The sequence below is a fragment of the Labrus mixtus genome, chromosome 7, assembly GCF_963584025.1.
Source record: "Labrus mixtus chromosome 7, fLabMix1.1, whole genome shotgun sequence".
In the NCBI taxonomy this organism is placed as follows: Eukaryota; Metazoa; Chordata; class Actinopteri; order Labriformes; family Labridae; genus Labrus; species Labrus mixtus.
The window spans coordinates 18,516,427-18,529,677 of NC_083618.1; the positions used below are offsets into that span (position 1 = coordinate 18,516,427).

General features: G+C 39.1%; 2 protein-coding genes across 4 annotated transcripts in view; one reads left to right on the forward strand and one right to left on the reverse strand.

Annotated features, from left to right (window-relative positions):
* The window catches only part of LOC132978256 (troponin T, cardiac muscle-like), a 162,113-nt gene that overhangs the window by 123,376 nt on the left and 25,486 nt on the right, over nt 1–13,251 (reverse strand). The window lies entirely within an intron of this gene.
* LOC132978254 (synaptotagmin-B-like) overlaps nt 1,803–13,251 on the forward strand; it is a 34,380-nt gene continuing 22,931 nt past the window's right edge. Inside the window, exons 1-2 of one of the 3 annotated variants that reach the window (XM_061043398.1) lie at nt 1,803–2,349; nt 2,459–2,510. The gene's annotated coding sequence lies outside the window, so the exon portion shown is untranslated. The remainder of the gene's footprint in view (nt 2,350–2,458; nt 2,511–13,251) is intronic. The other 2 variants (XM_061043396.1, XM_061043399.1) reach the window with 2 other exon arrangements.

A 13,251-nucleotide genomic window follows, 5' to 3' on the forward strand; every position in this document is an offset into this window, starting at 1 on the left:
AATTAAAAAACAATGATATTACAAAAGTTAGAACATTGTTGTTTTCGGTAAATATTGGATACTTTAGCATTAGCATGTTAGCATTGTGATTGTTAACATATCAGCATGCAGCATTCACATTTAGCTGCCTGCTAGCAGCAACTAGCATGGCTTTGTTTTGTTGTAGTCAATCTTGTTTATCTTTTCTAATTAGATTTTTATGTCTGAGGCTCATAAGACTTTGTGCTTCACCCTTTATGAAACAAGACTGCCTCCGGCACAAATTCCTCCTCTGAATCATCTGTGTCTCAGCTTCATCTATAATAGTTATTAAGTTCAGGACGAGGCAATCACAAAATATCCAGTGGCTGAAAAATAGGCCCCCATCAAAACTTTTCTCTCCATCACTCAGGCCCTCAAGCAGAAATAGAAACAAATGAGCTCAGCGGGATGGAGGGTTCATATAAAGGCTGGATGCTTTAGTGGTGTAGCAGTTCTGACTCATCTGCTTGTGCTGCTCTAATCGTTGGTAATGCACAGAGCCTGGCCTGGCTGCTGTTGTGTCAAGGGTAACGCCAAAGGCAATGAAATGGTTCGTCCACCTTGACGAGAGCCCGGCTGCTTTTATTTGCTGCAGAGGTTTTGGCGACGTTCCCAGAAGGTTTAATAAGTGTAATGGTGAAACTGGCACTCACACCGGAGTCCTGTCGTTGCTTTTCATTAACAAATGTTGCACTTTTAAATCAGCTGGACGGACTGTTCTAGGATACTTTTGATTTGTCTAAGACTTGGTCAGTTAATGTGATATGAGGAAATGATGCTGTTTTTTACCATTAAAGCATAGATTGCAGATATAATAGACGTTGACTTCCCCCATAGGTTTTTGTTGGACGCCAGCCTCAAGTGGCCACTTGAAGAACTGCAGTTTTTGGCACCTCTTACCTAATTTTTCATTTCTCAGCCTTGGAGATTGCTGCTTTCTTTCTCACATGATGTAAAGTATAAACAATCCATCTTCACTGGGAACATTTGTAGCTTCCCAATAGCTGGAACAAACAGCAATGTTGACAGACCGGATGCATATGTAATGGCTTTTCCTAAAGAAACCTGCAGCAACAGTCTGATGCAGCTCTACCCAACATCCCAGTATGGAAAGTGAGGTTCTTATTGATTTCAGTTGCAGAATGAGACTTCATTAAGTCAATGTAATTAATTCTGAGGCTCTTGAATGTAAAGGGGTAAGCACATTGAAAACACTAGAGTAGTGGAAACAGCTCAGATTTTCAGATATTGTTTTCAACCTTTGCTCTTTCATTTTCTTTGTGCACATTATAAACCTTAAGGAAATGTTCTTGAAACATGAATTCATGTTAAAATGTTGAGCCACATGTCTCATCAGCAGGCAGCATCATGTTAGATTGAATGCTCCTCTACAACATGCAGTTTGACTCCTGCTTGACTTCAACATTTTATGTTTAATTAGCAGACTATATAATCTCCTTAATGAGTCAGCAGCAGAGATCTGTCTCTCCTGCAGCTCATCCCACCTTCTGCTCTCTTTATAAATTATTCACAAGTTACATGTTAGACGCCTGTAAACAAGAAAGGGAGGAACTAGTTTCCTTTTTATGTTGCTGCTGCTAAATCAGCTGGAGCTTCACATGAACTGCTGCTGTAAAGAAAAAAAAGAAAACTTCCCATCTGTGTTCTGCCTCTATACTGCAGCAAAACCAGCCCGAGCAGACCGGTAACACCCCCTCACCCATCCTCTCCTCTCCTCTCCTCCTCCTCCTCCCTCCTTCTATCCTCTCTGGTCCTCACACCTCACTGCACACTCAGGTTCCTGCAGAGTTCCTGCAGCAGAGAGACACAGGAGCTAAAACAGAGCTCTGCGAGAGCCACTGCAGACTGCTGGTTACCATCTTAACCTCTCCACTCATCGATTCCCGCCTGCTCTCGCACTGCCCTCCCTCTTCCCTCTCTCCTCCCATTCTCTCTTCCTCCTTTTGCCTCCTGCTGCCTCCTGCGTCTAATTCTCAAAGCTCAGCACTCCCCGTCTCCCTGTTCTGAGGGAAAAAAGTGATAGAGCAAGAAAGAAAAGAGGAGGAGGAGGAGGAGCGGTGCTGTTGGTGCGCCACAGAAAATCTTACCCCTCCCCTCCATACCCAATTGATGACAAGGAGGGTTTTTATTGAGTTGCTCCTCAGCCAATGAGCGAACATTGCCGGGAAATACAGCAGAGGAACTGCACCGGCTCGGATGCTTGTGCTGATTTCAGTGTGTAAGAATAATGTTAATCCGTGTGAGTGTTTCCTTGATCTGAGTACACCTCTGCAGCATCAAGAAAATACTTTTTCCCTCTCTGGACAGGTGAAACTGGGAGCTACATCAACATTGTTGTTTTTGAAATGTCTTTTAAAAGTGGGATAAACCAAAGTGCAGATTTTTAAGATATTTTTCTTTCTCTCCTCTTCCTGAGCCTCTTCTCTGTGTCCACTCCTTGTTCAGGAGGCAGCACATCTCTGTTCAAGGTAAGAAACGTTTCCTCCTCTCCGTCCAAAACAGCATCATCAGTTAATGGGTCTGTTCTGTGTGCCGGGCTGTCACAGAGGTACCTAGCCTCATTACACTGTTCTGTCTGAATGAGAGGAGAGGAAAAAAAGCCCTGCAGAGAGGGAGAACGAGAGAATAAATGGCTCAGTGGTAATTAGAGCAGACAGTGTTAGCCGGCCGGCTCTTGTTTTAATGCAGACAGTCTTAAAAGTAAAAGCAAATCTGCAAGAGTGGAACTTTTACAGCATGCAGGTAAGTCCTGATGGCTGGTGCGTAGTGCTGCAGTATTATGTTACATATCATAAAAGAAACGTGTGTGTGTGTGTGTGAGAGTGGAACAGCTGAGATGGTGATTACTTGCACTTGACTGAACACTAACGTTATATTCATTGGTTGCTTGTAAGTTAGATACAGAGAAACATTATTGTATAATATTTTGAGATACATATGGACCAAAACAAGAATAGATGTAAATACAAATTATTAGATTTAAACCAACACAGAACTGATTTCACTTCCTCATCTGCATTTCCTCTAAGGGTCATATTTTACACTGTGTCAGTCTTTAGATAGATGCATGAGAGCCAGCTGTCTGTTGTACAGGAAAAGCTCTCAGGAAGAGCGCGTGTGTGTATGTATGTGTGTGTGCGTGTGCCAGTGTGTGTGCGTGTGCCAGTGCGTGCGTGTGTGTGTGTGTGTGTGTGTGTGTGTGCGCGTGCATGAGCAAAGTCAAATCTGCTGAGCCAGCAAGAGTAAAAGGCCCACGTAAGAGTCTGCAGAGCTCACTGTGTTGATGGGAAACTATGTCACCATAGTAGAGGTTAAACTAAAGAATTTATAGTTCCATCACAACCTTTACTGATGTTACATTTCAGTGAAATATTCCCTTCTCTGGCTGTAGTGGAAGGTGGTGATCTCATTAACCTGCATTTTAATGTTGCGCATTGGCCTCTGATGTACACTGATTAAATTGTAGCTTGACATTTGTTTCATCTTCTCTTCATTTACGCTGCACAATCTCGTTATTTGGCCTCACAGATATCTCCCGCGTGGATATTCCTAAAGATGTTTTTGTATTATTGATCAAAGAGTATTTCTGTTATATTCAGCCACAGACTCAGGCGTGTGATACTGTGTGATCCTGTGCTGATTATGATGCAGTGATGTGAACCGATCAGGTGATGCAGTGGGTTCTTTAGTCCCTGGGGGCGTTTTGAGTACATGACGGGGACACTCCTGAGCGTGTGAGCCAAATGAGGACTTCCTTTTGGCATCAGCAGAGGTGAATTGAGGGGTGTGTAGCTGCAGTATGTCGGTACGTTCACACATTTATACTCTCACACTGACTCGTGCAGCTGTTCAGCCCTACATTCTGCTGTATGTACCTGCTGTGGTGCATTGTGTTCTGTAATGTGTGTGTTTAATAGGAAGGGAGTAGCATATTTTCACGTAGAAGACGGTGCAGTTATACCGTTAGGTCAATGCAAGACCTAAAATGTATATTACGCCAGTATTTTCAAAACTTAAAATGTTGATGAATGTCCGCTTTCTTGCCTCTATTTTGAACTGTTGCACCAGAAATGATTAAATCACATACATCACTAATTAAGATTTATTATGCAATTCAAGTGGAAAGCAATATAGCAGTAGGGCCTACGTTTGTCAAAATGAAAATACATTTAATACACTTTTACAACCGTAGTAAGGATTGTCTCTCTCTCTCTCTCTCTCTCTTTCTTTCTTTTGTACCATTTTGTATCTAAAGTTCTTTTTTTGCTGAATTTACAGTAAGCAGGACACTCAGCGAGGATTAATCACACAGTACAGTTTTGCAGTCTGTGCTTGTCTGGCGATGAAGTCAGCATTACGTTTCTTAGATGAGACTAAACTAAGATGATTGGCAGGGTAAACACATCACCTACTTAACATCAGCACTTTAGCAGAACTGGTTGTAACATGTTGACCTTAGCATTTAGCTCAACGCACCACTGTGCAGCCACACCAAGCTTTCTGTGAGGACAAATAAAACACCTGCACCCTAATGGTCTTCACCAAGCCACAACTTCAGAAGCAGATCATATATAAGCCAACATCAGGATGCTAATTTTTACAGTTCTGTGAGTGGCCACCAGAGGCTGGCTCCAATACTGAGTCAATCTGCAGTAAGCCTCATGTTTATAAAGCACAGCTTTACAGTAGAAAAAAACCAAAACATGTCAAAACAGTTTTATACATAGAAAACTATTTTGGTCTCTAAAATGGTACTCAGGTGGATTTTTAAAATAACTCGTATGATGAGGAGACTGGTTGGCATAAGTTGTCCAGTCTGATGCTCAAACGATGCTAGCTCTGCCCCCCCCCCCCCCCCCCCACACACACACAGGAAGTTTGGACATTTTTATAAGAGCTTTTAGTGTTTTTCCTTTAAACTTCTCCAGTCATCTAACCCACAAACAGATTTTTTTCAGTGGAAAAGTAGCCAGCTGACTAATAAGCCAGCTAATGTACTGTATTAATCTTTGTCATAGACTGTATGACTTTAAACGATTTTGTGTTTAACAACCAGTCTCTCCACTCCAGCTCCACCCTGAAGACAATAATGGTCATTTCTTGCTCCAAATACCCAACATGGAAATGACCATAATGCTGAACTGTAGGCTTCATGCATGGCAAATTCATAACCCAATATGTAATGTTCCAATGGCTAGGTCCAATATTTTTATGTCTTCAGCTACTTTCACACATGCACTCTTTAAGAATTTCAGAATGGCCTGTCCCGGACATTTTCCAGAATTCCCATTTCACACATGTTCCACACAGTGTGAGATTTGAACTCGGGTGGAGGTTAGGTTTCCTGCTGTGACACATCGTCTCACCCTGACTTCTTGCGGATATTTTATGAGGAAATGTGCAGATGTGTCAGGGTGAAAACATGGCTGTTTGCACACTTGCAGCTCACTGAGAAAAGTTTGTGAAGTGTTCAGGGGTGCAGTGCTTTTTTTCAGTGTAGATTAACTAGACCGATTTAAATATTTAAGTGTTCTGAATGAAACTGTGTAAAGTATCAAAGCACATTAACATAAATGCATAATTATTGTTGCCGAATATTTGTCTCCCATCCAATTGCATTTTTTTTTGCAAACAAATAAGCAAAGAGAACGTTTGCTTTCTGTGGCAAAGTACATTTTTTAAATCCAAAATCTTCATGCTTTCAGCACTAAATAACTTTGTCCACCATGGTTTCAGTCTGGATCAACAAAAAAGACGTCTGTGAGGTTTACTCTGCTTTAAACGGCCCACATTCAGCACAGCAAGATGCAAATATATACCCTGGAGATGATGGTCATTCAACCTGCCTTTGCGCATGTCTTACCGTGCCTTAATATTTAATAGGCAGTTGTTCTAGTTGTATGGAGGCCTATTTGCGCTACTTGACGTTTCCACATTACAGCCCCTCCTGAGGAGAGGTGTACATGCCTAGAGGACTTCTGCTGCTTGATGGTTCATGAAATGGGATTCTTTGCTGCAGCCTAATAATCCCCTCCTCACTAAACTGAGCCCTTCTTTCACGGGCTGTCAGGTGCATCAATGAAAACAGAGCACACAGTTGATGTTTTCAATTTATACTCTACACCCACTAATACTACAGTATATACAGTGATCCCAGTTCACGTAATGACACTCCATGATGTGTTTGTGTTGAGACACATTTTGACATCCATCACAGTGGTGTCAAGGGAGATGTTTTGTAGACTCAAAGCCTCCCTCTGAAAGTTGCTGAGCTGATGTCTCTGATGGTGCTGCAGTGCGTTTTCTGTCAGATGAATGCCATCAGCACAACATTTATCTGCCTGAGGATCACTACATTTGTTCAACTTGATGGTTATCATTATATTGCACTGTTTCTGAACCTTTGGCCCTTTTTGCTTTAATTGAAATCAATCTACCTCCAAATGTAAGCCAAGCCAGTATTGATACATTTGCAGTAAGTATGTCAGGATTGAAAAAGTAATGGAGAAAAGGAAGGAAATGTAGCAGGGATAATGGACCTTACAGATTGAAAAAGACAAGACAGAGAAAAAGAGAAAGTTACAAGAAAAACCAAGCCAAGCAGGCTGAAATGGGAAATGTGGTATCTAAATCAGACTGACAGAGACATAGCGCTGCATCAATATATTGATGAATTGATCACTACATCCTCAGAAAATTAGCCAGCAGCTATTGATGCTATGATGATAGATTGATCAGAAGTCGTTTCCTCAAGTGAAAACCTAAACCAATCTGTGGTTACAACTTTGACTTTCTTCAATCTGTTTCTTCAATATCTTGTTTTTTTCATGTTTTTTATACAGTTATTGAAAACTGAATAGATTGCGGATTTGGACTGCTGAAAACAAAAGCAAGGATTTTAAATATATCAAATAATACTTTGTAAAACTATTTTAAGTAGTTCCAACATTTTAATGACCATTAATAAACAATACATTGTTTTTTTTTTTAAAATGAGGCAGCAGATTAATTTATAATTTATGAGTGTTATTTAGGCTCCAGTGAAAACATATCGATTGAGTTTTTAAACAATTGGACACCAATATCTGACTGCTGAAGCGGCACTAATCAATGTTTTGAATTAACAATGGATCACATGATAACTTGAAATACGAAATGTTGCTCTTGGTGACAAACCAACAGATAATTGTTGCTCCATTGACTCTACAGAGCATGTTTTTTATGTAACAGTATCAGCTCAGTGTGTTGGTTTTATGTGAATCTCCTGATTTGATAAATTTTAATCTCTTTGATCAGCAGTGCCTCCACCCAGCAAAATAAAGCTCTGATAAATCTACTCTACACTACTATTCAGACAGATAAAGTATTCATAATATTATCACACAGTAAATGAATAATTTATGTATCTCCACAATTATAATAATGTTATATATTACTATATTGCATTGGTGTGCCATTTACCTCAGTGAAGACTACAGTATGCAGATCTCTGTCAGTGACTGTTTCAGCTCAACCTCTGCTGTCTCATTCAAAGGAGGATCAATACTCTCCAGCAGATCAATATGAGCGCTTCACAAGTTAATTTTTAAATTTTAGAAATAGAGAAACAACAGTAAGAAGCTTATAGTTTTTGTACTGTGCTGTAATACTGTTAAGCTAAAAGCTGAAACTGAAGTCATGGGACGAAGGCCAAGCTAATAACTTTTAAATGTTAAGTAAATGCAAAGACCTAGCAGCGTTTGGGTCACTGGTACCAGTGACTGAAGAACTATTAATTTCCTTTCCACAAAGCGGCTAAACCTTACATGAAATTTGGAATGTAATTGATAAATATATACATAATAATCTGAATTTAATATAAAAAAGTACTCTAAAGTATGATAGATAGATAAATAGATAGATAGATAGTAGATTTGTGTGACATGAATGAATGGGACATTAATGTACTTGTTTCTATATTTATTTAATTATATATATATATATATATATATATATATATATATATATATATATACATATATTGTTTTATTTTATGTGTTTTCTCTGTCGTGTCTTGGGATATAAAGGTAAATATCTCATGTGATCCTGATTTCACTCTTGAAAAGTAACTAAGCTAAATGTTATGGTATTATTTTGGTTTATAAAAACTTGTAAGTATGACTGATGGAAAGCATGAAAGCAATAAAAAATAATTATAAAAAAAAAGATAGATAGATAGATAGATTAACTTTATTGATCCCAAACTGGGAAATTGTGATATTCTCCGTAATGATCTAGTTCTACATGACGATTGTGGGTTTTGGGTTGTTTTTGGAAGTCTGACTGGGTGTAGGACCATATAAACGAATGTTAATCCAACATTTTCTTATCTATAAGTAACTTGAAATGCCAGACTGATTCAGTTCTTACTTTCTCATATTTATTTCTGCTACGTTGTTAATCCTAAATGGCTGATAACGCCCATTTTACTTACCTTTGTCAATGCTTATAAAGGAGGGAGGGGTGGTATAATGTTAATTGAGACAATACAGATGGCTACTTCCAGCAACAAGGATGCTAACTTTGGTTGTTGTGTTGTCTGGCTGATGTAATCTACAGCTAGCAGGCAGCTGCTATTTATCAGCAACTGGTTTTTGCTGTTTTAATTATTTAAAAATGTATATGTTTTATCATAGCAGTGCTACAGCTTTTATTGATCACAGAAGTTGAAGTTGTTTATAAATCCACAAATGCAATTTGTGATGTCTTGTGGTGTATTTTTTGTATTTATTTTTTCAGTCGTATTATATAAAAAATTATCTTAAAATATTTAGCCAAGACATTCAAATCTCAGTTTCTAGAATAATATTCGTGTTGTTTTTATTTTGCATCAAGACTCGACATCAGCCAAAGATGTCCAATTCCAACACTTCAAACTATCACAATTCAATGGCATTGTTAGAGCTCGAAAGTAACCAACTCTAAGTCAACTAGAAGTGCTGATTGTCCCTCTAAAATTCAGTAGTAGAAATGTATTTTAGCATAAATGCAATACCAGCTAAAGAAAAAAACGAGAATGAAATTGAACTTTAGTACTGTATCCCTCTGCTCTTTACCAACTTGGATGTTAGGACTGTGTACAGTCGGGATGACCTTTTTATTTATTTATTTTTTTTTTTTACTTTTGTCATACATGCTGCAATGTGTATGCAATCTCCTTGAGTATGCACAGCCACTTTACTAATAGTGGTAACCTCTGTAAGTTAAAGACTGAATGTATAGTGCCCTCAACTGGTCATTGTGAGTCCTACACTCTAAGCTGATAAAACGCAGAGGCCTGAAAACCAGGAATAACAACAATATATTACTTTTTATTTTTCAATGAACTGAAAATTTTGAGAAAACAGAAAGAAATGTATAGACTATAATGGCTAAAATAAGTGGATATGTCATTCTTTTTCGTTGCTTTGCGGAAAAAGAGCAATTTTTCAGGATGTGCTGATTAAGGGCTTTCTTAATGACGCAATTTGTCTTCTCCTCACCCAGCACCAAACGCCTGACAGATATGGAAATTTGCTGGAGCAGAAAGTGGAAGATGTCCAGAGTGACAACTCCTTTCTTGTATTTATTGCTATATAGCCTTACTTTTTAAAAAGTTTTACATCCACTTCACTTTATGTCTGTTTTAATAAGGCACAGAGGATAGTAAGAAAATTATTCCTCACTGTTTAATTAGCAAGCGTCTCGAATAAAATCTGATGGTTTCAAGGCCGGAGGAAAATAAGAGAAAATGTGGGAAGTCTTGCAAAAGGATCAGATAATAACTTACTGAACCTGTGTCCCTTATGGCTCCTCTTTACTCGACATTTGTCTGCCATGTTGCCCCGGATTGGTGCAGTAAGGCAACACATCCGTCACCATTGGGGAGATGTATTCTCTCCTCCCTCCTCTCCTCTGTCTCTAAATATCACTCTCTCCCGGCCTGATGCTCACTCCCTAAATGCACCAATATGTCATGCTAGTCGGTCAAGCTATTTTCAGCACCAGCAGAAAGGAAAAGGGTTTATGGAGTCTGTTTGGAAGTAAATATCTGTATGTTTGTGTAAGGATTAGACTTTAGACAGCACCGTTACTGTCCAAACAGACAAGTCCCACCAAAGAACATTCATACACAGAAAAACAGAGAATAACACAACAGACAGAATTAGACAACAGTCAAAAGTTCCCACTCTGGCCTGTTCAGCGAGGCCTTTTGTTCAGGACTGTTATTACAGCATGGATAAGGCTCCTCCCGAGGCGAGCCTTTCTGCACCTCAGTGCTCTATACCTCCGTTCTGAGGGAAGTGGGGTGAGGTGAGTGTTCAGTGGGTGTGTGATGTCCTGTTCTATTGAGGTTGCAATGCGTGTGATGGCCCTGTTATTGAGTTCTGTTAGGTTGGGTGTGGGGAGACTGATTATTCTGGGAGCTGTGGTTGTGATGCGTGTGAGTTTGGCCTTGTTTTCTACAGATAACATGTTGAAGAAGCAGGTGGAACAGTACAGTAAGATGGGCTGGATCATGCTCTGATAGAGCAGCAGGAGGAGATGGGGGGCAACATAGAGTCCTTTCAGTTTGCGGATGGCTGACAGTCTTTGATGGCTCTTTTTCTGGATGTCACTTGTGTGCTGTTCAAAACTGAGTTGGTTGTCTAGTGTTACTCCGAGATATTTAAAACTGTTAACTATTTCCACTGCTTGGGTATTGATGAGAAGTGGGTGCTGAGGTGAGGGGGGACTGATTATTAATTCTTATGTCTTTGGGACATTGAGATGGAGATGGTTAGTCTCACACCACTGAGTGAAGTTTGTGATAGTGTTGTGGTAGTTGTGGACAGAGTTGTTGTCGGTGAGCATGGCAATGATGGCTGTGTCGTCTGAGTATTTGAGGTATGTGGTGGTGGGTGATGGGCTGCTGCAGTCGTTGGTGTAGAGTGTGTACAGGAATGGGCTTAATACACATCCTTGTGGTGCTCCGGTGTTGGTGGTTAGTGCAGGTGATGAGGTTGTGCCCACTCGCACAGCTTGCAGCCTGTCACTGAGGAAGTTGTGAATGAGGTGGATCAGGCGGGAGGGGGTGTTAAGCTGGTGTAGTTTCTGGATCATCAGATGCCTTTGAATGGTGTACAAGACTAAAAATGTCTAATATCTAAGAATAAGTTCAATGTAAGAAACAATGGAAAATGTAAAAGATTTTCTCTGATCACAGGCCAGTGAGTCATTGACCTCAATGAATCAGTTTAATGTAAGAAAAAACTTCCCACCATCACTTCCTGTTTACCGATAATTTAGAGCAATTTATGAGCGACATGCAAAAATGATCTCCCAACATGCTATGTGTCTGATTAGGAAAGCAATGAATATAAAGAGAGACTTCTAGATTGTCACAAATTCTTTATACACGAGCATCCCGGCTGATAAGTCAGACTTTTTGTTCAAATTCCATATATGTGTAAATGTACTTGGCAATAAACACAGATTCTGATTCTGATTTTGTTGATTAGACTACCAAAGGGAAATGTTTGTGGGTGTTAGAGTTGCAATAATTTGCCTTTAAGCTAACATACAATAATTAACTCACAGGGGAAATTAAGTAGAAAGATATCATGCAGTGTATTGCTTTTGTGACTTTTACCCTTGAGTACAATTGTTTTCCAGTTGTTTCATGATGTAAGTAGACGGTAATATACTGTAGCAACATTTGGTTTGGAGGTTTTGTTAAGGGCTTAATTTGTTCTTTGTTTTGTTTTTTTCAATTACTCGAAAAGTTGAGTTTTAGAGTGACATCTCTCCTATTATGGATAACCCTGGTTGAGTTTAAAAGGAAAATAGGTTTCGTAAGCTATTGTATCGTGTCTGCCTTGCCCCCCTAACTGAATCATTTTAAATAGAACAATAGCTTACTCAACACCTTCTCCTTTCGTTTCTACACCTCTCAAATGTTGAAAACATGCAGAACTGTAAATGATCTCATTTGCATTCTCACATTTCTGTTGTAAGGGTTTAGTTTTACGTAAAGCTGTTTTCTTAAAACTGTTAATGTGTGAAGATATAGTGACTGAAGGAATCTTCATTGGTTCATCTTTTAATGTTTAAATGTCTCAGTTAGATACTGAAAGTGTCAATAAGTAAATTATGATACTTGAACTTAATTTTGAAGCCTCTCCTGAAAATATCATGCACCTGTAAAATCTGGGACCCTCTATGTGGTATTTTAAGCACATGTTTGCACATGCAGACCAGTTGTTTGTGATTTGTTGGTTTAGCATGCTTCAATACCTCTTAAATTGACCCTGATTATTTCATATTTTCATCAGAGTAATGTTGAAATCTTGAGAACATAAAGATCAAATTATTAATAATTTAAAGAAACAACTATGTATTTGCAGTAAACTCTCAGAAGAAGACAGATCCACTTCAGAATAAGGAGGGTCCCTTTCAGATGGACATTGCTCATGCCTGCATGCGACCTCTTGGCAATTTCTCTAAAAGAAAGCACACAAAAAAACATTTGAATGAGGCCAATATGTTGTTGAAGGACCTTTAAAAGTACATGATCTTTTGTTTATACATATTTTAAATGTAAATGAATTTTTTAAAATGACTTTAGACACAAGTCCTCATTTGGTCAGAGTAAAATGATAGTCCTCTGTTGGTAATATAGATGTGTATGTGTGTGTGTGTGTGTGTGTGTGTGTGTGTGTGTGTGTGTGTGTGTGTGTGTGTGTGTGTGTGTGTGTGTGTGTGTGTGTGTGTGTGTGTGTGTGTGTGTGTGTGTGTGTGTGTGTGTGTGTGTGTGTGTGTGTGTGTGTGTGTGTGTGTGTGTGTGTGTGTGTGTGTGTGTGTGTGTGTGTGTGTGTGTGTGTGTGTGTGTGTGTGTGTGTGTTGAGAGCCTAAAATTCACCCATTGGTTGCTAAATCAGTTTCACATGTGCTTTTCCTGTAAAAAAAAAGAAAAAAAAAAGGGGGGGGGGGGGTTTCATTTCTCACGTTATAAGAAGCCATGTATCATTGAATATAACTTTAAATAAAAATGTAACTTAAATAGGTGATTCTGGGCTTTGAAGTTTAGGGCACTTTGCTCCTTACTCTCTTTTTGTACTGATAAATCTCTCCTTGGGTTTACTGTTAGTCTTTACTGATGAATATTTCATGGCCTATGCCTCAATAGATACAGTTTTAAAGTGTTTTATT